Consider the following 22812-nt stretch of genomic DNA (forward strand, 5'->3'; position numbering starts at 1 on the left):
CAACCCGGACCTCCGCCCGGTGCCCAGGACCCCTCCCCGCCCCGCTGCCCCCCGCGCAGCCCCCTCCCCCCCGCCCGCCCCGCTCCCGGCGGCGGTCCCGGCGCGGCCGCCAGGTGTCGCCGCAGTCGCGGGCAGGGCGCGCGGGCGCGCGTGCACTTCCGACGGCGCGCGGTCATGCCCCCGGCTTCCCTCCCCCCCCCGCCCGCTGACACCGCCGCGGCGGCTCGCACGGCGCGGCCGCCCGGGATGGCCGCCGGGGCCGCCCCCCCCCAGCGCCGCCGCTGAGACGCAGCGGGGCCCGGCCCCACAGGTAGGAAGGCTCCGGGTGCGGCTATGGCTCCGGGGGGGGGGGGTCCGGGCGGGCCCCGCCGCCGGGGAGGGCGGGGGGGGGGGGCGGGGGGTGACAGCCGTTGTCTGGCGGGGCGGGGGCCGCAGCCCCTGTGCCCTGCTGGCGGGGGGGGGGGGGGCCCTGCCCGCTTGTTTCTCCTCGCCAGCGGCGGCCGCAGCCGCGGCTCCCGCCGGGCCCGCCGCCTTCCGCGCCGCCGGCATCTTCCCTTCCCTCTTCCCTCTTCCCTCTTCCCTCTTCCCTCCCCTGTTCCCTCTCCCCTTCCCTCTTCCCTCTTCCCTCCCCTGTTCCCTCTCCCCTTCCCTCTTCCTTCTCCCCTTCCCTCTCCCCTTCCCTTCCCTCCCCGCTGCCCAGCGCTTCATTCCGCCCCCGCTCCCCTTTGCGATCGCAGCCCCATTCCTGGCCCCCCCCCCCCGCACCCCCCTTCCCCCATCTCGATCCCCCCCAAGCACAGGCCTGACCCGAGCTCGGTGACGTCACCGCGGGGGTCCCGCCTGGCAGCGCTGGGGTGCAGAGAGGGGGGGACTCGGTGCATCTGACCCCCCCCCCCCCCCAACCTAGGAGAAAGCGGGCTGGGAGCCCCCGGCCCCCCGCCGAGCTCTTCCACTGCAGCTGCCAAATCCCAGCGAAATTTCGGTGCGGTGGGTGCACGCGTCCCCTTCCCAGCACCCCCTGGAGAGCCGCGGCCGTGCGTGGTGGTGCGTCCACGGCCGGGGATCCCAGCCGAGGTGCTGGCCTTCCTCTTCATCCCCCTCGCCGGCCCAGGGGTCGGCATCCCGAGGCGTCACGGCCAACGTCGCAGACCCGCCGGAGGTTTTCGTTGACGTCAAGAGCGGGGAGCTGCTGGGGTGCGCGTCTGCTCCCCGCCGCCTTCGACGGCGCGCGATGCCGGCCCGTAGACCTGAGCAAACCTGGCTTCGCAAAAGCTCTTAGGGCCACTGGGTTCCTGGCCGCTGTGCCAGCGGTGGCCCGGCTGGGTGCCCTCAGGTGACCTCCCACAGCGATGGTTTGGAGGAACAAAAAAACCAATGGCGAGGTTTTGGCGTGGGAGAGCGCTCCTCGGGCCCCGAGGGAAGGCACGTGTGGTGGTTCCAGCACCTTCTGAGGGCTCCTCCAGCTCTGCTCCAGCTGCCCCCAGGTGGTGGGCATCGCCGGGGTCTCCCTCAGGGTCCGGAAATGGTTTTCTGCCAGGTCTCCTACCCCACAGCTGCCCTCCCCGGGGTGGCAGCTCGCGTTGCCCGGGTGGGCGAGCGGCGGGGTGGCTCTGCGGATGTGGGTGCTGTCACCTGTGCGTCGGTGGGGAGAGGGTGGGGGGACCAGCGGGGGGCAAGGCGGAGGTTGGCTGCGCGGCACCACGTCTCCTGGTGTCTGTCACTTGGCTGCTGAAAATGGACCTCAAGCTGCTGGGGGATGGAGTGGAGAAGGATGGGAAGGAGCCAAGGGGGATGGAGAAAAGGACAGGTTCCCTCCCTGTTCCCGGTGGGATCGAGGTGTGCCTCGAGGCATGGTGAGAGCGGTGATGGTGGAGGGGTTCGGCGTGGGTCTGCGCGTGGGGCCGGGGGCACCCGCGCCAGGAGCAGCAGCTCTGTAGCTGGGAGCTGTACGAAGTTCACGGCAGGAAGCGAGAAATAAAAATAAATTAAAAATAAATAATTTCAAAAAAAATACCAAAAAAAATACCATGACCGGTAGAAACTGCCGGGGAGATTTAGGGAAGCGGCACGGCCGTGCCATGGAGCCCGGGAGAAGCGCGCGTCCTCGCCTGACGAGGAGCTGCCCGTGCTGGGGACTGCAGACCCACCTCTCCTCTCCGGGCTCTGTCTCCTCTGCAAGCCCCAGGGAGCAATTGCGTACAGAGTGCTTCGTTTCAGAGCCGCCACAGTCATTTCAGAGCCCTTTTAGGCAGGAAAAAGTGCTCTGTAGCGTGTAATTTGAAGGCTCTGCTCTGAACCTTCACTGTCGCTCTGCTAAATGATCCTCCGCTCTTCCAAACCTTTGCTGCCTGGAAACCGGCAGCGGTGACCTGGTTCCTGGCCTTGCTCGGTCCCCGGTCTCCCATCGGCCCCGTGCTAAGGCGAGGGGAGTTGTAGGGTCGCGAGGAGCAGCCCGGGGTGTTGCTCTGTCTGGCATGGGGCCTCTCAGACGTTGGAGTCCTGTGAGATTTCAGCCAGTCTTAATCATCTCTCGCCTCTGCCGGAGCTGCAGAGGTTGTCACAGCTCGCTGAGGGTTTTCCAGCCCAGAGGGTCGGGTTTTGTGAGGGCTCTGCGGGAAAATCTGGGGACCCCGACTGATTTGACTAAGAGGGGACCTTAGAAATGCTTATAAATATCTGCAGAGTGGGTGTCAGGAGGACGGGGCCAGACTCCATTCAGTGGTGCCCAGCGACAGGACAAGGGGCAACGGGCACAAACTGAAGCAGAGGAAGCTCCAGCTGAACATGAGGAAGAACTTCTTCCCTCTGAGGGTGACGGAGCCCTGGCCCAGGCTGCCCAGGGAGGCTGTGGAGTCTCCTTCTCTGGAGATATTCAAGACCCACCTGGACGCGGTGCTGTGCAGCCTGCTGTGGGTGACCCTGCTTGGGCAGGGGGTTGGGCTGGGTGACCCACAGAGGTCCCTTCCCACCCCTGCCATGCTGGGATCCTGTGATTCTGTCTGAAATGGGGGAGCTGCAGAAGTCTTTTCTGTAGCATCATCCCTCAGGCTCGGCAGCTCGCGGCGGGGAAGGACGGTTTGTTCTGCCGTCGGAGGAAATGGGCACAACTTTGGTTTAACCGATGGAGCCACGCCGCAGCCTCACCAGGGACACGGCGAGCTGAGCCCGGCGGTGACGAGCTGTCGTTTTAGCTTGGTATGGTTGGGGGTTTCCTCACCCTCATCTTTCCTCTCCTGCCCATCCCGGCGTGAGTTGCCCTAAGACTTTTTTGTCGGTTGGAGGCACACCTGCGGGAACAGAGCGAGCTGCGGGTTTCCTCTCGCCGTAGGCGCTGCCTGCGCTGCCAGATGCAGGCAGGGCTTTGAGTTCCCGGCAGCTGGGGTGCGCAGGCAGCTTCTTAGTGGGGCGCAGGCAAGGGGAAAAGCAGGGGGAGAAGGAGAAACATTCACACGTGTGATGCCCGGTGAAGGCTGTCACCCTTCAGCCCAGTCCCGTGCTGCGGCGCAGGGCTGAGCGCCGGGCTGGTGCGGCGGTGGCACGCCGGCTGGCACCGCGCACGCACGCGCACGTCTCCTCTTGCTTCGCTCCGCTTTGGATTCGCTCCTGGTTTCCGCCAAGGCAGGGAGAGTCCCGGTGACGGCGGGTTTGTGCACGTCGCCGAGTCAGACACGCGGCCAGGGCTGGAGCGAACCGTCTTGAGTCGGTCCTCGAGCCGTGCCTGGCGGACACCTGGGTCTGGCCTGCTTGTAAAAGCTGTGGGTGCTGGGGACCCCACCCTGTCCCCAGGCGCTTGCTGCCGGTCCCTAATGACAGACTTCCAGCAGTGCGGCTTGGCTCCCGCTCGGATCCTATCCCCTGCAGCAGGGCACGAGGCAGAGGAAAAGCTCTTTCCACTTTTTCATCTTCACCTCTCGGAGGGCTGCTCCGCAGCTACAGCCCTGCCGACGTCCGGGCAGGATGGATCCCGGCTGGGGTGGAGCAGGCAGACCCGTGCGTCGTCCCGTCCCACCGCCCGCTTGGAAACACGCTCAGAATCCAGCTGCTCGGCATCGTGTGGGTTTGGGATTTCCCCCAGGAGGGCTCACACAGCTCAGGGCTGGCGGCAGCGGGGCTTTCACCCCGGGTTCGGTGAGGAGGAGGAGGAGGGAGGCAGGTGCAGGCGCTGGGGAACCGGCGTCACGGCCAAGTGCAAAGAGCTGACTCGGAGCAGCGGCTGCCACCTGCGCTCACCAGCACCCAGCCAGGCAAAAACCACCCCCGTGCAAGGTGGAGAGCGGCTTCCCGGGGCTGGCGGTCACCCCGGTCCCCGGCGGGAGCGTGGCCATCGTGGCGGGGAGGCCGCTTGGCTGCGGGGAAGGTGGCCACTTGGTTTTTTTGCTTCGGTTGTGTGGCCTAGTTTTGAGAGCTGGAATGTGCTCAAAGATGAGCTTTCCGAGTTGCTTTTTTTGGTTTTGTTTTGTTTTAAATGACAGCATTTCCCCTTTAAATTTACATCTCTAGCTGGGGAACACAGAGCCTGGTGAGAGAGGGAGTGTGAGACTTTTATAAAAAGAACGAGTCGGGTTTTATTATCCCTTTGAGACGGGCAGGGAAAATCTATACTGAAGGCATGAAATAGCAATAAAAATGGACTTTTTGCCAAAGCAAAATTAATTGAGTGAATCTCAGTCCTCAAGCCTGAGCTCCGAGAGGCTTATGAGTTGGATATGAACCACGCTGCCCTCGTCCAGGCTCTCATCCCCCGAGGAGCGGAGGGGAAACCTCCCTCGGGTCCTCAGCGCCGAACAACGAAGCGCGATGTGATCGGCGCACGGGAGCGAAGGCCTCGTGCTGGGGACACGGGCGTCCCCACTGCTCGCGAGCCTGGGGTTGCCTCCAGCCCCAATGGTCCCTGGAGCGAGGACCTTCTCCAGGTCTGTTGGCTTGGGGACCTGCTCCGATGGCGTGAATACAACGCTGACGAGCGTTCAGCGGTCACCGCTCCAGGGTTGTCCGCTCTTCACCATCATCATCGGTCACGGCATCCCACCTGGATTGCAGATGTGAGGGAATCCAACGAGAGAAAGGAAGGAGGCTGGACGCAGGCTCCTTGAACCGGCTCTGGAAGCCCGGAGAGGAACCGGCTCTGGAAGCCCGGAGAGGAACCGGCTCTGGAAGCCCGGAGAGGAACCCGCTCTGGAAGCCCGGAGAGGAACCCGCTCTGGAAGCCCGGAGAGGAACCCGCTCTGGAAGCCTGGAGAGGAACCCACTCTGGAAGCCTGGAGAGGAACCTGCTGCCTTGTCCTGGCCTGGGCTAGCTCTTATCAACCATTTTCCTCCCTCGCCTCTGGTTCCTGCTCGTGCCCCACGCTGGGGTCTGGCTCTCCAAGGCGCTTTCTGGGCAAAACCTTCACAGAAAAGGAAAACCCCATCCTGGGTTTGGTTCGTCTGGACGTCTGCATGCGGCGGCAGTGGCTTCACTCTCCCCTTTTTCGGGGGGAGGATGGCAGGAGGAGCTGCTGGACGGAGCGGTGAGGGGACAGCTGGATTCTTTTCAGCAGATGGTGCAAAGAGGACGAAGCTGCGTAAACCTCCCGAGTCCGCCGGAGCGACAGAGATTAAAGAGCGAGAGGGCTGAGAGGCAGCTCCAGGCGGGAGAAGGAAGGAGAAAAAAGGAAAATGGGGGTGGAAATAGGATTGGAGAGTGGAACTGGGGAGAGGAGCCTTGGTCTGAGCAGGATTCTCCTCCCACTTGATGTCTCCCCTCCAATTCGGAGGGCCTAGATGCAGTGCCATAAAAATATAGCCCTTTTCAATCCCTTATCTTGCGGGAGCAGAAACAATTGGCCTGCAAAGAAGGAGAAAACAATCTGTTTGACTGACAAACAAAAACACATTTCTGCACAAAAGGAGGAGGAGGAAGAGGCAGCTGTCTGGCTGCCGCTTCGGCTTTTTTCCTTTCCCCTCCCTCTCCTGTCCCCTCGCTGATGGTGTCGGAGCGGAGCCGCTGCCCTTGCCAGCAAAACACCAGCCGTTCTGACTGGCTGGGTTCAATGTCAGGCTCCTGCAGCAAATGTCATTGTCCGCCCCGCCGTCACCAGCCGCGGTGGAGATGCACGAGCGCCGCCGTGATGCCCTCCTGGGGACGGTGGGGAGAAAGGTGGTACCCCAAGCATCAGGGAGATGCGCCCGTTGGGTGCCAGGAACTGGTGCTCGAGAGAGAGGGACCAAGGCCGGTGGCTCACACAGAATCACAGAATCCCAGCATGGCAGGGGTTGGAAGGGACCTCTGGGGGTCACCCAGCCCAACCCCCTGCCCAAGCAGGGTCACCCACAGCAGGCTGCACAGCACCGCGGCCAGGCGGGTCTGGAATATCTCCAGAGAAGGAGACTCCACAGCCTCCCTGGGCAGCCTGGGCCAGGGCTCCGTCACCCTCAGAGGGAAGAAGTTCTTCCTCGTGTTCAGCTGGAACTTCCTCTGCTTCAGTTTGTGCCCGTTGCCCCTTGTCCTGTCGCTGGGCACCACTGAACAGAGTCTGGCCCCGTCCTCCTGACACCCACCCTGCAGATATTTGTAGGCATTTCTAAGGTCCCCTCTCAGCCTTCTCTTCTCCAGGCTGAACAAGCCCAGCTCCCTCAGCCTTTCCTCGTAGGAGAGATGCTCCAGTCCCCTCCTCATCCTCGTAGCCCTGTGCTGGACTCTCTCCAGTAGCTCCTCATCTTTCTTGAACTGGGGAGCCCAGAACTGGACACAGTGCTGCAGATGGGGCCTCACACGGCGGCTGAGTTGGGGACAGAAGGGACGCAGAAGGTCTCTTGCTGGGGACCTTGGGGAAGTTCAGCTGGGTTGCTGGTGATAGCGCTGATATCGCAGCACGCGGGCATCGTTGGAGCATCGCAGTGCTGTGGCTGGAAATCCTGCTGGAGCCTGGGCCAGCTCCGGAGTCGGCTCTGTGCCTTGGTTTCCCTGTCTGCAAAGTCAGCAAGGTAACACACAAATGCTGTGAGAGAGCTGGGGCAGAGAAGTGCCCTGTGCACCTGAAGTCATTATCCCAGCAAGTTGTTATCCCAACAAATCGTTATCCCTAAAAAATCATTACGGCAACCACCGTACGAGCCACATTGGTGCTGAGGGGAAGCTGTCGGACAGGCAGGAGCAGAGCCCGTGGGCTCCCGGCAGTTCTCCGTCTCTCCGGAACAAACTCCTCACTCAGAGGCTTTTTTAAAAGAAAGAGCAACTGCTTTTCCCCACGCGATTCCCTGACCAGGAGCAGCAGCCTGGAGTGGCCTTCCGAGGGGACACCGCTCGACGGGGACGTGTGAAGCGAACACCCTCGCTCGGAAAACAGCCAGATGCGATACCCAAACCTGGCAGCGCAGGAGGCTGGAGCGGGGCTGGTTGGTGCCCCAGGGGGAATCTGCGAGGAATAAAGGGGCGCAAGAAGAAAACCCTGGAGCCACCAGGACAGTCTTCATTGCTTTTGGTCCAGGTTGCTGGTGACCTGCTCAAGTCCACTGGAAAGATGATGCTGCACTGGTGGACGAGTCGCTTTGTCCTTTTTTTTAACGAGCAGCCAAGCAGCAAAATAACATGTAAGAAATCAGATTCCAGGTGGGTTAATAGCAAATAACGACTCTCGGTTCGTGAGTGGTTCTCTCGACGCCCCAGTCCCGGCGCAGCACAGCCAGGGTTTCCTGCGCGTGCTCAGCCAGGCTTGTGGAAATGCTGGTGCAAATTGGTAGAAACATCCTGAATTCAAGGGAATTCGGGAGATCCAGCCCCGGCTTTCTCAGAGCAGCAGAACAGAAGCTTTGGGGAATGTCTGACCTGAGACATTAGAAGAATTTGATTTTTTTTTTTTAATTCCTGCACCTAAAATGCAGAATTCTCTGCGTTTTCCTTCCCGCTTTCTTTTCAAAGGAAGATGAGAGGAACCACCTCCCCCCACGTCAAACTGCAGGCAGAAGGAGATACGAAAGATGACTGGACTCCTTTTACAGCTCTGGCGCTCAACTTTCCTCCCCAGAAGGGGAAGACGCGTTCTCAGCCTGTCTTGTGATCAGGCTGCAACCTTTTGTTACCCTGATAAACGTCAGCTGACCGGGCTGGGATGTCAAAAAGCTCCGTCTCCAGCAGAGCGTTGCCTCGCGCACGGTGTTCGGGCAGGAGGAGGCCGGCGTCTCCCCGCCGGAGCGATGCTTTGCAGGCTTTGCCCGGTGCGGGGGCAGTCGCTCGCTCTGCGGGGACGCGCGGGCAGCGACTGCGAGAGCGGGTTTGGCCTGTGCTGAAGCAGGTCCTTCAGGGATCGCCGTTCCCGGCGTGCGGTGGTCCAGCCTGGGCCAAGGGAGTCTTTGAGGTGGTCTGCAGAGTCTGAAGCGGCATGGCAGACCCTACAGTCGGTGCTGCCCGGGGGCACTTGTTCCCTTCCATCTCAGCAATGTTGCGGTCCTGCCATGTCCTCTGCAGGCACCTGCCCAGCTTTGCTACCCCCGGTGCCTTCTCCCAGCTCCTCCACACCCTGCTGTGGTCTCCGAAGTCCTCCAGCAGCCGCTCTCCTTCTTTACTCACTCCTGCCCCCCAAACTCTCACTGCCTTCTCCCTTTGAGGCTGGTGAGGGGTCTGGAGAACAAGTCTGATGAGGAGCGGCTGAGGGGGCTGGGGCTGTTTAGCCTGGAAAAGAGGAGGCTGAGGGGAGACCTTCTCACTCTCTACAACTGCCTGAAAGAGGTTGTAGTGAGGCGGGTGTTGGTCTCTTCTCCCAAGTAACCAGCGATAGAATGAGAGGCAATGGCCTCAAGTTGCATCAGAGGAGGTTTAGATTGGATATTGGGAAAAATTTCTTTACTGAGAGAGTGGTCAGGCGTTGGACCAGGCTGCCCAGGGCAGTGGTGGAGTCCCCATCCCTGGAGGGGTTCAAAAACCGTGGAGATGTGGCACTTGGGGACATGGTTTAGCAGGCGTGGTGGTGAGGTTGGGTTGAGGATTGGACTTGATGATCTCAGAGGTCTTTTCCAACCTTAATGATTCTATGATTCAGCTTCTCCCTCCCAGCTGAACCCCATTTGTGGAAACCGAGCCTGGCGAGGGTTTGGCCTCCATGCTCAGTGCCAGTAGATGAAGTGCAAAGCGAATGCTATGATAAAGTAAATCTAACAGAGACATGGAGTTTGGCTCCCAGGCAAGAAAGACCATTGAGGTTTTAGCAGACGCCTGCTCCCCTGGTCCTGCACACTCTGAGCATCAAAGGTGGCCATGGGAGCAACTCCTGGGTTGAAGCTGGGGTTTGGCTCAGCCCAGGGCTTGAGGAGAGGTGGCCGAGACAGGGTGGGATCTGGCGAAGCCCCCGCTCTCAGCTCCAGACCCTGCAGATGTCTGGATGTTCGCAGTCTCTAGTCGTCAGGACAGTGTTTCCCATTGCAGAAGCAGCGTCCTCCCTTCTTTTATCCAGACCGACCTGGAGCCTCTCCTTTCCCTGCTGCTGCCCTGCTCGCCGGCCACACGCCGGAGCAGGCGTCTCCCACCCCTTCCACCAGTCGCAGTCCCGAAGCTCGTCCTCAGCGTTACTCTGGGCCAGCCCCTCTTGGGATTTGGCCAGCGTGCGTCGGGGCTACGCAGCTGCTCCCCGCTCGGCCGCGTCGCCCGGAGCATCCCTTCCTCCTGCCCGGGGTTGCTTCGTGCATCCCGTTTCCCGAGTTATTTCACCCAGGTCACGGGCGCGTGGTCCCTTGCTTGGCCGTGGTAGCACAGCCTCTTCGATTAGGTGTATTTCCAAGCATGACTTCCATCTGTCCGTCAGTCGCCATAGCTAATTTCTGCCGCGTTTACAGCCATGCAGGGGCATCGTTCGTGTGTGATAATCGCTGATGGTGGCGGGGCTGTGACAGATGATCTATTCTGCGCGTTTCACCTCGGTTTCTATTCACAAATTGATCGTGATTTTTTTTTTTTTTGTAGTTGCACTGAGCATTCAAAGGGACTGCGATTTCCCCCATCGTATTCGTTATTCAAAATTGTTCTCCAGATAATTTCTGCAAATAATTCGCGGTCTTCGCTCTTTTGTGAATACTGGGTCTCAAGAATGAGAGTCGTTTTAATTGGGATCTTACATCACATGACGGATTTCGGCTTCCCGATTGGGCAGGCTTAATTTTTAGACATGAGGTTTGGGGATGGAACTGTTTCAATTAAGAATTTGAAATTCGCTTTCTTCCAATATCTGCAGTTGTCGCTTAAAATTAACAGTCTGTCTTGTCTGATTTTTTTTTTTTTTTTCTCTTTCCTGGCCAAAAATCCCTGCCGGTAACTTGTTGGCAAGAAACACTTGGAGAATATAAACAAAAAGGTGGCACCAAAACAGCTAAATTTAACATATCTAAAAACTGGAGTGATGATTCACGGTCGTTTGTTTTGTATTATTCGCCTCGCCCTGGTAAAAATAATGATCAAAATAATTTTGAAACATAAAAAGTCACATAGCAAGGGGACATTTATAGCACTCGGTTTCATAAAATCTTCCATCGATGGCTCTCTGCGTGCCTGAGAAACATCCTGCGGGCTGGCCGGCGCGCGGCGGTGAGGTGGTACCTGACCCCGGGCTGAGGATGCTGCCTGCGAGGCGGAGGTGGAATCACAGAATCATAGAACGGTTTGGGTTGGAAGGGACCTTAAAGCTCATCTGGTTCCCCCCCCTGCCATGATCAGGGACATCTCCCACCAGCCCAGGGTGCTCAGAGCTCCATCCAACCTGGCCTTGAACCCTGCCAGGGAGGGGGCAAGGAACGTGCAACCATCCTGGCTCCACGCGCCGCCTTGATCCGCGCCCGGCGAGACTCTGGTGGCCTCGTGACTCCGGGCAGAGGGTGACCGTAGGTGGCTCACCCAAGGTCGCGCTCCGGCTCCCTCCTTCAGCTGGGAATAGCTCCAAGGTCTCCCGGTCCCCCCCAGCAGCCCCTTCCTGCCGCAAGGCGAAGAGGTGCAGAGTCCAGATGTTCTCTCTAACCAACGGCCTGGCTCCCACCACCTCTCGTAAAACCTCTATTTTCTGCCTCCCCGCCGTTGGGCTGAGTCGATGGGGCCCCCCCCGTTCACAGCACCGGCTCCCGTGCCGTATTTATGCCTCCGAAGCGGAGCGTCGCACCGGCGTTCCTGTTGGTGCGGCACCCGCAGACCCCGGCTGCTCGCTTCCACCAGCTGCCGCCGCCGATTTCCCTTAAAAATAAAACCCCTCTAAAGGTACAGCAGGGACACCTTAAATGCAGAGCTGTGGCGTGCAGTTAATCATATCCTCTTAACGGGTTTATTCGCTCATTAAATATTTAAGACTCGTTTCTCTTTATCAATAGTGTGGAGGCGTGCAGGCCCCGGTGCAAAGATTTATGCACACAATAGGGTCGGTGCATTTAGATTTGTTTGAAGGGATCTGAGAGCCATTTAAAACTCGACCGAAGGGGACGGTTTCTGCTGCTGCTGTTTTCCTCCGGTGAGGTTTCTGCCTCCTGACTGCGGTTGGGAGGCGGCGGGAGGGGAGGTCGGGGGGCAGGGGCTGACGGCTGCCTCCGATACCCCCCTGGTTGCTTTGGAAAGAGCCGTGCCCCCGTTTGAGGGATGCAGAGGTCTCGGAGGGGGTCCGCTCGTGCCTGGCGTGAGCGTCCTGTAGCGATGAGGACGGTCGGTGGAAGATGCGACGTGTGGAGGCAGGACCTGGTGCTGGGAGCGTGGCTGTGGAAGCGGTGTTTTGATCCGCGGGAAGAGCTTTGCTGTTGCGGCTCAGATGTGAATTCCAGCTCATCTGGCGCTGTTCGGGAGCCATCACGCAGGTGCAACATCTGCTGTTCTCCTGTCATTACCTGGGCTCTGCTCTTCACGCAGGTGTGAGAGCGGTGGTGGCCTCTGCTTCGTAGGGTGGGGGAGACACCAAACCCACACCTTGGTCCTGCCTCCCCATCCTTCTCATCTTCTAGCCCACCACCAGCCCAGCCCACCATCCAGAGCCTCCAGTCTCCATCCAGTTCCAGGCCTGGTCCCCAGTCCCTACGCGGGGCTCCGGGGCTGCCAGCTGCTGCCAGATGTGTTGCTCCCTCTCGGTGCAGGGAGGTGACGCACCCCGCTAGCACGGGTGTACGCCTGGGCTCCGAGGGCTGCGGGTGGGGGACGACGGGGGGGACCCTGAGATGGGGCAGGGAGCCCGCCTGCGCGGCCGATGCCGTTGCGCGATGTGACCTGTACCCGTCCTTCCGCCGAGCGCCTTGCCGGAGCTTGCAGGGACGGCAGGTCCCGGCACGCAGGGCTCTTAGCACCGTCTCAGCGGCCTCTGCTTACGTCGGGAGGGAACATCTCATGCCAAGACCTGTCCTCCCCAGGGCTGCGGCTTGGAGTCGGCGATGGCAGCAGCTGACGCCCAGGTTTTTTTGGCCCCCCGTGGCATCCCAGCGGATTCTTTCCATAGCCAGGCATGCCCGTCCCAAAAACTCCTCTCCGGGAGGTGCTGGGGTGGAGAAGGAGGGCGAGTGGCTGCGGTGGCGATGGGCAGAGCTGGCAGCTCCCTCCTGGGGGTGTGAGAAATACCCCGGCTCGATTATTGACAGCCCGGAGCACGGGAAGAGCGTGCGTGCGTCAGATATTTCCCCAAACCTCTTCTGCTTTGCAACGTGCTCGCAGGGAAAAAAAAAAAAGGATCTGACAGCAATAAAACCGTCGGGCGGCTGCTGCTGCTTTTTTTTTAAAGTTCTATGATAGCTTCTCCCCCCTTTTTTTTAATAGCTAATGCATCTGTCACTACTTTCCTAATGAGCTTTCCGAAAGGGCCTTGGGGACCTCTACCTATCCGTGCGGGTTTGGATAGGAGCTTACTCAGGGGAGGCAGAGAGGATTCGGCTCCCTCTTTCCCCCCCGTCTCCTCCCCACCACCCTCCCAAACTCCCCTCCGAGGGCAGGTTGTCCGGAGGGAGGGGAAGACAGCAATATCTCAGCGCTCGGCGAGCTGGCGTGCACCCCCTGCAATCACAGCCAATAATGACAAAAAGACGGGGCTGCTGCCAGAGATAGAGAGCTGAGCTCCAAGCGTTACAGCAATGTCACAGCCTTGGGACTGCTGCTGGCTGCTACTGGAAAGAAATTTCCTCACAACAGGCAGAGTTATAGGAAGGAGCCATTGATTGCATTAAAAAACACCCTCCCCACCTCTTTTTCTTTTTTTTTTTTGGCATGGATTTTCAAGGCTTTTTTTTTTTTCCTTCCCCCCCTCCTCTCTCCCCCCCCCTTTCTCTCCATTTGCCATTGAAGTTGCGTTCAATAAAACCCATCGCCCGAGAGCGTCTGTTCGCATGTTCTCAGCAGTACAATGGGCAGAGGACTGCAGCGTGCAGAGGCTCCGCCAGCCTCGCGCAGACAATGAGGGGCTGGGAACGGGGTGGGGGCTTTTATTTTATTTTATTTTATTTTTTTTTCCCCCACCTGCCGGCCCCCACTGCTAATTGTAATCACAAAAGGCAAATGGGAAGGGACTGGAAGAGCAAGGCTGTGGTTCACTAGGGTCATGGTCTCCATCAGTCATTCTCTCAGCCTGTTGCTGGGTAAAAGCCCAGCTCCTTGGTTTATCAAAATGAGTGCGTGGTAAAAGCCTCTTTACCCAAAAAAACCCAAAAATAACCAACAAAAAAGTGCTCTGTGACTCAAAAAGCATCAACTTCTGTTTGCCGTCCATGGGAGACTTGCCGTTGACTTCTCCAGGCGCAGAAGGGAGAACAGAGGGGTTGGAGACTCGGGCACAGAGCTGGGATCTCTTCCTCTCTCTGACGCTGCTGGCAGATCTTTTAGGGCCCAACTCCACAAGGATTCAGCACGGGGCCGAATGCCGCAGGAGAGGAGGCACCGCTTGGCAGCACTGAACCTCTGTGCCCCGTGCCCGAGCTCCCCTCGGCTGGAAACGTAACGGTGCTAACCCTACGTCGCGTGATGGCGGAGGAGCTAATAACTACTAATGCCAGGGAGATGCTTCCAGCTCTCTAGATAAAAGGTGCTCAAGGAGGGAAAATGATTAGCAACGTGGGCCAAAAAGCTACAGGGGACTCGAAATCTGTTTGTATTTGTAGGATGTGACCGCTAAGGAGGGAGAGACTGGGACAATGGAGCTTGCATGGCACTAATGGAATGAGCGTAGGAAAGAGGATATCTCTGGAGACCCTTAGAAACCATTTCCCAGTGGTAAGATCTGCCTGGGTTGTTTGTTCTTCTTCCCAGATGACAGCTGCAGTCGTGGACGCTTTTATCACTTCCGAACTGGACTAGACGGAGGGCCAGGGAGCGTACTGGAGGGACGAGCCCACGTGGCTCTCCAGTGGGTCGGTCTACGGATTTAACGGGTCTCATCTTCCATTCCTAGCTTCCAGAGCCGCGTTTTATGGCAGAGGAATCTGGACTGGACATTTCAGACCTGCTTTTCAAGCTTCTGGGATGCAGGTTTGGGCTCTGGTAGAGATGTGAGGGCATGACTTGGGTGTCTTGAGGCTGCAGCTGCCGCGGAAGGGTTGTTCAGCGTGAGCGCGTCCCTGTGCCGTCCCAGGATGGAGCTTTGGGATACGGTTTGGGCTGGAGCGTGGATTCGGAACAGCGCTGTGGTACCACGTGAGCATGGGTGTTACTTGAAGCCGTTTCACTGGAAGAGTCACTTCTTCCAGCTGATGTTCCCAGTGCAAGCCTGTGTCTTGCCATGGTGACAGTAAAGCTCACTGAGGCTCTGCGGCTGAGGTCCGGGCTGGGGTCTCCTCCCGGGCTCTGCGCCCGGTGGTGGCAGGAGCTGGACAAATACAGGTTGTTCCCTTGAGATTAAAACCAAGTCAGGCGAGCTGTTTGCTGTCTGTGGTCTGGCGATGCCGAGAGATCTGTGCAAAGCGTTGGGCGAGCGCGTAAGAGACAGGCAGCGTCCGTCCGGCTCCCCCGGAGCGTGCATCCTTCCTCGCTCGCGGCGGCACGCACTGCTCCGAAATCGCGACGTCGCCGTTCCTTCGCGCCCTGTGACAGTCCCATTTAGTGCTCTGGGGAGCTGCAGCCTTTCTCACTGAAGACCTGTAGCACACCATGCTCTTTTTTCCACCACCCCCCCGCCTCTCCTGGACACTTTACTTAGGTTCTTTCTTCCCTCTCATTTTCTCTACCATCAAATGAAAGCCATTCAGACCAAAACGGTTCAGTCTGCTCTTTGTGTCTGGAAAACAGAACACCAAAGACAGCTGGACCTACCCGAGATGGCCACGGCCGTGGCAACAGTGGCTCTTTGTTAGCGCCGTTGTCTCTGCCCCTATCTCCAGTGTCTGGGGCCCTGTCTCTTTAAAGCTTTAGTGCGCTGTGTCAAAGCCAACAGAGAGTTCAGCTTATTAATGGATTCGCTAGGTTAATATCCCAACAGTTTGGGGGGGTGGTGGGGTTTTTCCCCCCCCCACCACCAGCATAATTTAGAAAGGGGGGGGCAGGGCGAGGGAAAGAGAAGCCAGTGCCTTTTCTGGGGAGGAGGGCAGCGCATGGCTCATTGCTTTGGAGAAATGGAGCTGGAATGGTTGGTGGGGCCAGGAGGCGGTGGTGGCCCAGCCCTGCGCCTCGCCTGTCTGTATGTACATCTCTCTCTATCTCCTTCTCCTGCGGGGTTCCCTGCATCAAAGCTTCTTCCAGTTCTTATGCTAATGAGGTGCATTAATGCTTAATGACTGTGAACAGGCTTGTTTAATTGCACCTATCTGAGCAGGAGGCACGTTGCTGTATAAGAGGGAACGACCATGTAAGCAGCTGCATGCCCTCCTGGACAGTCTTAATTACATGTAAAACTGATGTGATCTAAACCACCAGGCTGGTGATTAGTTTAGTGAGGCAGGTGGTACTTTGCAATTCAGTGCCTCAGAAACTCGGGAGCAAGTGAGATCAGATTCTTTCGTAGGGCTACGGAGGATAAGGCGAGCCCTGATCATCCTTGAATTTGATGTTGGGTGGGGACAAGCGCGGCATAGTAGATTAATTTAATTAATTTATTGCAGTTAGTTTGCGAAGACATTATCCGCCAGCGTCTGAGCGGAATACTGAGCAGTCCCATTAATGCAATGCTATTTTGCCTGTAAATCCTCTCCCCCCCCACCGCCCCTGGCAGGAGGAATGAGCTGCGACGGTCTCAGCTTGCTGCGGCGACGGTCTCAGCTTGCTGCGGCGTTATCTCGCGCGGTTTGAATGTGACCGATTGTCTGAACTACAAAGGGCCCCGGCGCTACGGCAAAGCCATCCCTGTTGGCACCAGACCTAGATTAATGACTCTGCATGCGCTGCCTTGGCTCCCAACTGGATTTCCCTGAAGCGGCTCCCGGCGCTGCTGCCCGGCACCGCGGTGGGGCTGGCGAGGGCGGCGGGTCCGGCAGCCCCCTCCGAGCACGGAGGCGGTTGAGGTACGGAGGTACCTGTCATGGCGAGCCACCCGGTTACCCGGCCTCGCTTCGCGCGGGGATTTGTTTTGCTTTTGTTCACCGCATTTTAGAAGTCGCTTTGGGTGGGGGAGCGAGCCGAATCCAGCAGCGTTTTGGGGTCAGGCTGCGCTCCCAAGGACAGGCGTCACCCAGCTCGACGCTGCCCTGGGGCTTGTCCCCACGCCGGACCCCTCCCCTCGGCCTCCTCTCCCTCCAGCGCTTCCTCCCCGACGCCGTCCCGCGGACTCTCGGATCTTCCCCTCTCCCTGCCCGCCCGGGCCCCAGCGGAGGCTCTTCCTGACGTTACTCCCACAACAACCACTTCCTTCCCGTCCCGGCAGCCCCCGGCTCCGCAACCGTCCCTGCCCAGCCCCGGCCCCTCGCTATCTCCCCAGGACCCCTCTTCTGCTCCTCTGCCTCCAGCCGCCGCGGTTTATTTTGTGGAAGGGCTGATCTCGGGCGCGGAGGCTCTTTCTGCGCGGGGTGAAGCCGGCGGCCATGGGGCTGCTGGGTGGAGGGTGGCTGCCAGCCCTGCTCCCGCCATCAAATCCCTCTCCTGGCAGGGTTTTGGGGTTAGAACCCAATGTGTGAGACATGTTTGAGTCAACCCGCAGGGACGAGCTCCCCGACATGAAGCATCCCCCCAACTCCGCCGTGCTTGTCGGTGGGGAAGGAGGGCCCAGCCATGGCAACCGCCTGCTTGTGGCGAGGCAGGAGCTGGGGGAGAAGCGGGCTGGGTGTGCGACGGGGAGGATGAGAGCTCTGCGGCATCTTCTTCAGCGTCTTCCTCCCAGCCAGTGTTTCCGGGCAGGAGAAGGCACACGGCCATGGCGGGGGCAGCAGCTGAGGCGAGGGGGTGGCAGGGGGAGATGCAAGATGGCGGCTACCTGAGGGGAGAAGGGGGCCATGTCTGGTTTGGGGTGGGAGCTCTCCCTCCATGGGAGCGAGCCCCGCTCCGAGGGGCCGCAGCTGCCTGTCTCCCTGTGGGGATCGATGGAGGCCCCACCGCCATCTGCCTTCTCCTCGCCCACCCCGTCATGGCTGTTCCCCCGGCTTTGTCCCACCGAGGCGCACTTTGCTCCGCCAACCCTTGGCCTTGCAATGGCCACAAGGCAGACTTTGGGTGGAAAAGAAGACTTTTTCTCTCAGAAAAGCACCCCTAAGCGCAGCCCCGTGGTGGCGGTGCCACGGCAGCCCCTCAGCGTCGTGGCATTGCCGCTCCCGAGAGCGTAACGCCACCGCACGAGACCTCGCTGCATGGCCGCCGCGGTGATAGGACGAGAGGCAATGGCCTCAAGTTGCGTTGAGGGGTGCTTGTATGGGATGGTAGGAAAAATTTCTTTAATGAACAAGTGGTCAGGCGTTGGACCAGGCTGCCCAGGGCAGTGGGGGAGTTCCCATCCCTGGAGGGGTTCAAAAACCGTGTGGATGTGGCACTTGGGGACGTGGTTTAGCAGGCGTGGTGGGGTTGGGTTGAGGGTTGGACTTGATGATCTCAGAGGTCTTTTCCAGCCGTAACGACGCTATGATTCTGTGGTGCCGTCCCCTCGGTGGGCCACCCGTCGCCGTGAAGGCAGAGCCGTTTGGCAGAGAGGTGGCGGGGGGGGCTCAGCCCTGCCTCGTCTGCGGGCAAAACACCCTCGCGCCGAACCCCAGCCCCGGCAAAACCTTTTTTTAGCACGCCCCTATTTGCCAAGCGTACTTCCTTTCTTTTGATTCTTGCCACCTACATACAGTCTGACTGCAACGGCAAAAAAAAAGAAAAAAAAAAAGAGAAAAAAAAAAAGGAATTGCAACATTCAGTAGAAGGCTTTTCTGTCTAATGACGTTAAATTTATTAACCAAAACTCCAGCTGCACCAGGCTGGGATCTAATAATATTCAGGCTATGGAGACATCAAGTAGAAAGAAGCTTAAAGCCCTTTTTATTTCACAGTAAAACTGTCAGTAAATAACTGGATTGTCTTGAGACTGAGAAAATGGGGATTTATCTTCCTGAACATGAAAAGTGTGCTTATTTTTTTTTATCAGCTTCAAAAAGCCCCAGCAACCTTGATTTTCCTTCCACACCGTTCTCAGCAGCTCTGCCAAGCCCCAAAACCACACAAATCAAGAGACAGGCTCTAAAGATATTTTTAATTAAATTAATTCCTTTTCCTTCCTTCCCCATTTCTCCCTTGTCCCCTCCTCCATCCTCTCTTTCTCTCTCCCTGTGTCCCCAGCTAATGACTTCTAAGCACTGTGACATTTCAGCGCTGGCTGTCACTAACACCACACCTCCATGCTGGTTATAAATTGGGCACAGAGACATAAAATTCCCTGCAGAAGGTCCCCGTTTGATGATATTCTCCGAGGTAAATCTCCAATAGCTCCCTGTTTTCTTTAATAACGCTAATAGGCATAGATTAATTAAACTGTTATATTACTTCCTTCTTTCCACCAGCACCAGTTAGAAATCTTATTACCTGCTCCTCTCCGCTTGCCTTTCCCCAAGGTGGTTATATTCCAACCAGTTACCAAGGTTTCTCCGAGGCCGTAGCACAAGGTGAAACGGCAGACATCGTCTCGGCGAGGCCGGATCCTGCCCGCAGCCCTCGGCTCCCAAACCCCACCGACCCCGGCGGAGCCCGAGCGGGCGCAAGCGGGGTCAGGATTAAGCCCCGGGTTTGCCTGAAGAGGTTTCTGTCTTGAAAGCAACAGCGGGGCTATTGTTGAGGCTGGATGCCCCCCTGTAAAAGGGACCACAGCTGTAGGAAAGGGAATTGTATACATCCATCAACTCCTCCAGGGCCCCAGGATGTAGGAGTTGAGATTGCGGGATAGCATGTCTCGGCTCCACTGAAGGGCTCCTTTCAGTGACATCTTGGATATACTGTTGCACATCTGGCCGCTGTATTATTGAATCTCTCCACGGTCGCCTTTTCCAGACCGCGGGAATGTGTTGGTCCGGGGCGGGGTTGGGGGTGGGGGGGAGAGGGATGAAGGGGACGACATGTGGGAAAATTAGAGGGACGCATCCCGCGGGGTGGGGTGGGTTTGGATGGAGCTGCGGGGCGGAGGCGGGGAGGGAAGGGGGGGCGGCGAGCGAGGCAATGCTTTCACACAAAATGCCGTGTTGCCATTTGAAATCCACTCCAGAGCTTCCTGCTCTAATTAAATTTGTCACCATCGTTACTATAATGCCTGCCATTCCTCCGGTGCTTTTTGTTCTCGGGGATCCCAAAGCACGACAGAGGCGAGGGCAGAATCCCCAGGTCCTCTGCGTTTCCTCTGCGGGAGCTTTTTCCGAGCAAAACCAGGAAAACGCAGCTGTAGGAGCTGCTTCGGGGCGGGAGCGCAGCCGCTCCTGGTTTGGGGACACTGGAGCAAGGGACGCTGAGGCCGAGGGATCTGGGCAGCTCTCGCGTTCCCATGTAAGGTGGGAATTTGCAGGAGCTTGGGTGATCACCCCGGGAAGGCCCATTGCGGTGAAGAGCCCTCCTTGGGCTCTCGCTTGGCTCGTTCCGCTCCCGGACCCGCACAGGAGCCCAGCGTCCCCGCAGCCATCTCTTGGCACCGCGTATGGCCGGCCGGCCATCGCCAGCCTGCCACGGCGTGCCGCGTACGGCTGCTCCGCACCGCGCCGGGGCGGGAGGAATTCACTAATTACTGACGGCTCTTAATATGGCCCCTGAACGCTGCCAGAGTGGCGTGAAGGGCTCCGAGCAGGAGACACAACCTGCTCCATCGTGTCTTCTGTGTCAGCTTGCGAGGAACTGAATGCAGAAAGGCTGGCTGGGCTGCAAACAGCAGAGCCCTTGGAAATTTAAAGGTGCAGAGCACAGAAAACAAAGGCGAGGCGACCGTGCTGCTGAATATTCATCCCGGCATCTGATCCTGCCAGGAGCAGAGCCCGCACAGCTCCCGCGAAACCTGATGGGAGGGAACCTTGGTCTGAACCTAATCTTGGGCTCCAGCCCAAATCTGAGGGGGGAGGGCAAATTAGTCCTTAATGCACATATATCTTAGACTAAAACCTGATAAGGGAACTCTCCTATGTTAATTTACCTGAGTTATTTACTATCCTGATTGCTGAAGGTACTCTGATTAGCGCCTGAAATATTTCTATACCTTCGGTCTGATTAACCCATATCTGCAAAATAAATATTTGTCTCATTACAGTTATGCGATCGTGCAATCAAAGACCCTATCGTAATGGGAAAGGGAGAGAGTATCCGTGTGGAAAAGGCAGGGAATGGCGACAGGGAACGAGCGGGTCTGAGAGCAGGGAGGTGAAAAGCAGGGGCAGAGCTGGAGGGGGGCACAGCCTTGGGCCGGAGGGGTTGAAATGCCGGGGAGGGCACAATTCTCCTCTCATTTCACCGGTGCTAATTGGGCCTAATTCCGTTTGACTCAGCAGCGTTGCGCCAGTCCCAGCGAGAGGAGGGTCAGACCTTGGGAATCACAGGGGTGAGTCCCAGCAGGCTCCCAGCCTCCAGCTTCGTTCTTTTTTCGAAACAGAAGCGGGGAGTTCCCGGCAGCGCCGGTGCGTGTGCCAGTCTCCCAGACGAGCTCTTAAAATAACCCAGCGCACCAGGCTATGGCACCGGGGGAGAGCGCAGGGGATGGAGGGCTCTGTCTTCCTGGCCCGGATCCAGGGAGAGGGGAGGATGGCGGCTCCCTGCCCAAGGTGGCTTCAGGTGCGGTGTGGGTTGGAGGGCGGTCGGCACCCCATGACCAGGTAGTGGGGAGCGGAGGGATCGGCAGCCGGTGATGCCGGCACTGCCGCACGTGCCGGACACCCTCCCTTGGCGAGGGGAGCTGTAAGTCATTTGGAGGAGAGGATCCCCCCTCTGCCGTTACAGGGCTGCTTTGCATATGCTCCGTTAGGAAAAGAGAGGAGTTTTATTGTGGCTGTGCAGAAGAGCTAAGTCAAGAGGTTGCTTTATGGCTCGCGGAGCCCAGCGTGGAGAGGAAAGCGTCCCAGATGCAGCATATAGCAAGCCTGGCAGCGTTGGTGGGCACTGCTGCATCGCGGAGTGGCTGCGAGCGCAGCTCTGCAAAAGAGCTGGAGTCATTTTTCTTCTAAGGGCAGGGGGTAGTGGGGAGGAAATATGGAGGCAGCCCTGTTGCTAAGGAAATCTGCTCTTTGTATGGTCGTACATTTAGGTAATGCTAATGAAAGGCCATATAGTAGCGAGGTGCAGATGTCAGCACTGTGCACTCCTGGATATTTGATTAGCATTTCTTTGACTTTGCCTCCTCGAACAGAAATACCTGAGTACGTGGATATCGGGAAAATAAAACCCCCCTTCTTCTCTGCCAACAGCCCAACGGCACGCGTTACGCAGAGAAAGGAAAAGCCTTACCAAAATAAGACACTCCATAACGAATGTGTGGTTTGTCCCCCCCCCACGCACCCCCTGGAGAGGATGAGAGCAGACATGTGATGAGAACAGAAATAGTCCCATCACTTAATGCATTGCTGGACGGTGCCCAGCCGGCACGGCGATGAACCTGGCGCAAGACCCGATAGCAGCAAACCAGCCCAGCATCCTGTTTAATGGCTGGTGGCCCACAGATGTTTTAAACCTCGCGACTGCATCTCTCAGAGGTTTCCCTTTCGACTCGAGCATCAGCTTTTGGAAGCAAAGGCTGCGGATGCTCTACCCAGGGACCCGGCGCGTCTGCGGATTAGCTGGTGCCTGCGTACGTGCGTGGCTTCCGAGCCCGGATCCAGGGATCTGGCTTACGAAGCGGGAGAGGACTCTGTAGAGCGCCGTGTCCTGCTCTCGAGCGTCGCTGGAAGAATGAATCAGCCGTTTTCCTTCGCGCGGGGGTCGAGTGGATGCCCCTGTCTGAGTGTCACTAATAAAAGCACCCAGAAATGTAACTGCTCTGTGCTTGCGACTGCCTTGAAAACCAGCTGCTCTGCGTGAGACTTCCAGAGAGCGAGAGCGCTTGAATGAAGCCCTTATATCTCTCTCTTTTGCTTTTGCTTTTTTTTTTCTCTCTCTCTTGCCACACAGTGCAACGTGGGCTCTGTTCCTCCTCGCCTTTTTGCTCTTGCTCCCCGGAGCAGCCCGCTGTGTCTCGGAGACGTGCGGAGTGAGTCCTCCCAGGAGTCCCCCGAGCTCCTGCAAGACATGGTCCCTCGGGGACTGCACCCAGCACCGGGCGCCGAGGTCACTGGGACGGCCATGCGGCGTGGCCGAGCGTCTTGCCTCGATGGCAGTGGTGCCGGGGACGGAGCTTCGCACGCCTTGCGGTGTGGCAGCCGGGGACGTGGCCCTCCCTGCCAGCACCTGCCCCTCCCTCTCGCCGTTGTGCAACATCCCAAGGGCAATTACAGCAGTGCTTACGTGGAGGAGTGATATTGGGAAAGTATTTAGTCATTTTTAACTGTTCTGCTGGC

General features: G+C 58.3%; 1 protein-coding gene across 2 annotated transcripts in view; it reads left to right on the top strand.

Annotated features, from left to right (window-relative positions):
* The first annotated feature begins 223 nt into the window (after nucleotides 1-223).
* The window catches only part of RAI1 (retinoic acid induced 1), an 85298-nt gene continuing 62709 nt past the window's right edge, over nucleotides 224-22812 (top strand). Inside the window, exon 1 of one of the 2 annotated variants that reach the window (XM_075436037.1) lies at nucleotides 224-310. The gene's annotated coding sequence lies outside the window, so the exon portion shown is untranslated. The remainder of the gene's footprint in view (nucleotides 311-22812) is intronic. The other variant, XM_075436035.1, reaches the window with a different exon arrangement.

Source organism: Opisthocomus hoazin, chromosome 15, assembly GCF_030867145.1.
Source record: "Opisthocomus hoazin isolate bOpiHoa1 chromosome 15, bOpiHoa1.hap1, whole genome shotgun sequence".
NCBI classification, from domain to species: domain Eukaryota; kingdom Metazoa; phylum Chordata; class Aves; order Opisthocomiformes; family Opisthocomidae; genus Opisthocomus; species Opisthocomus hoazin.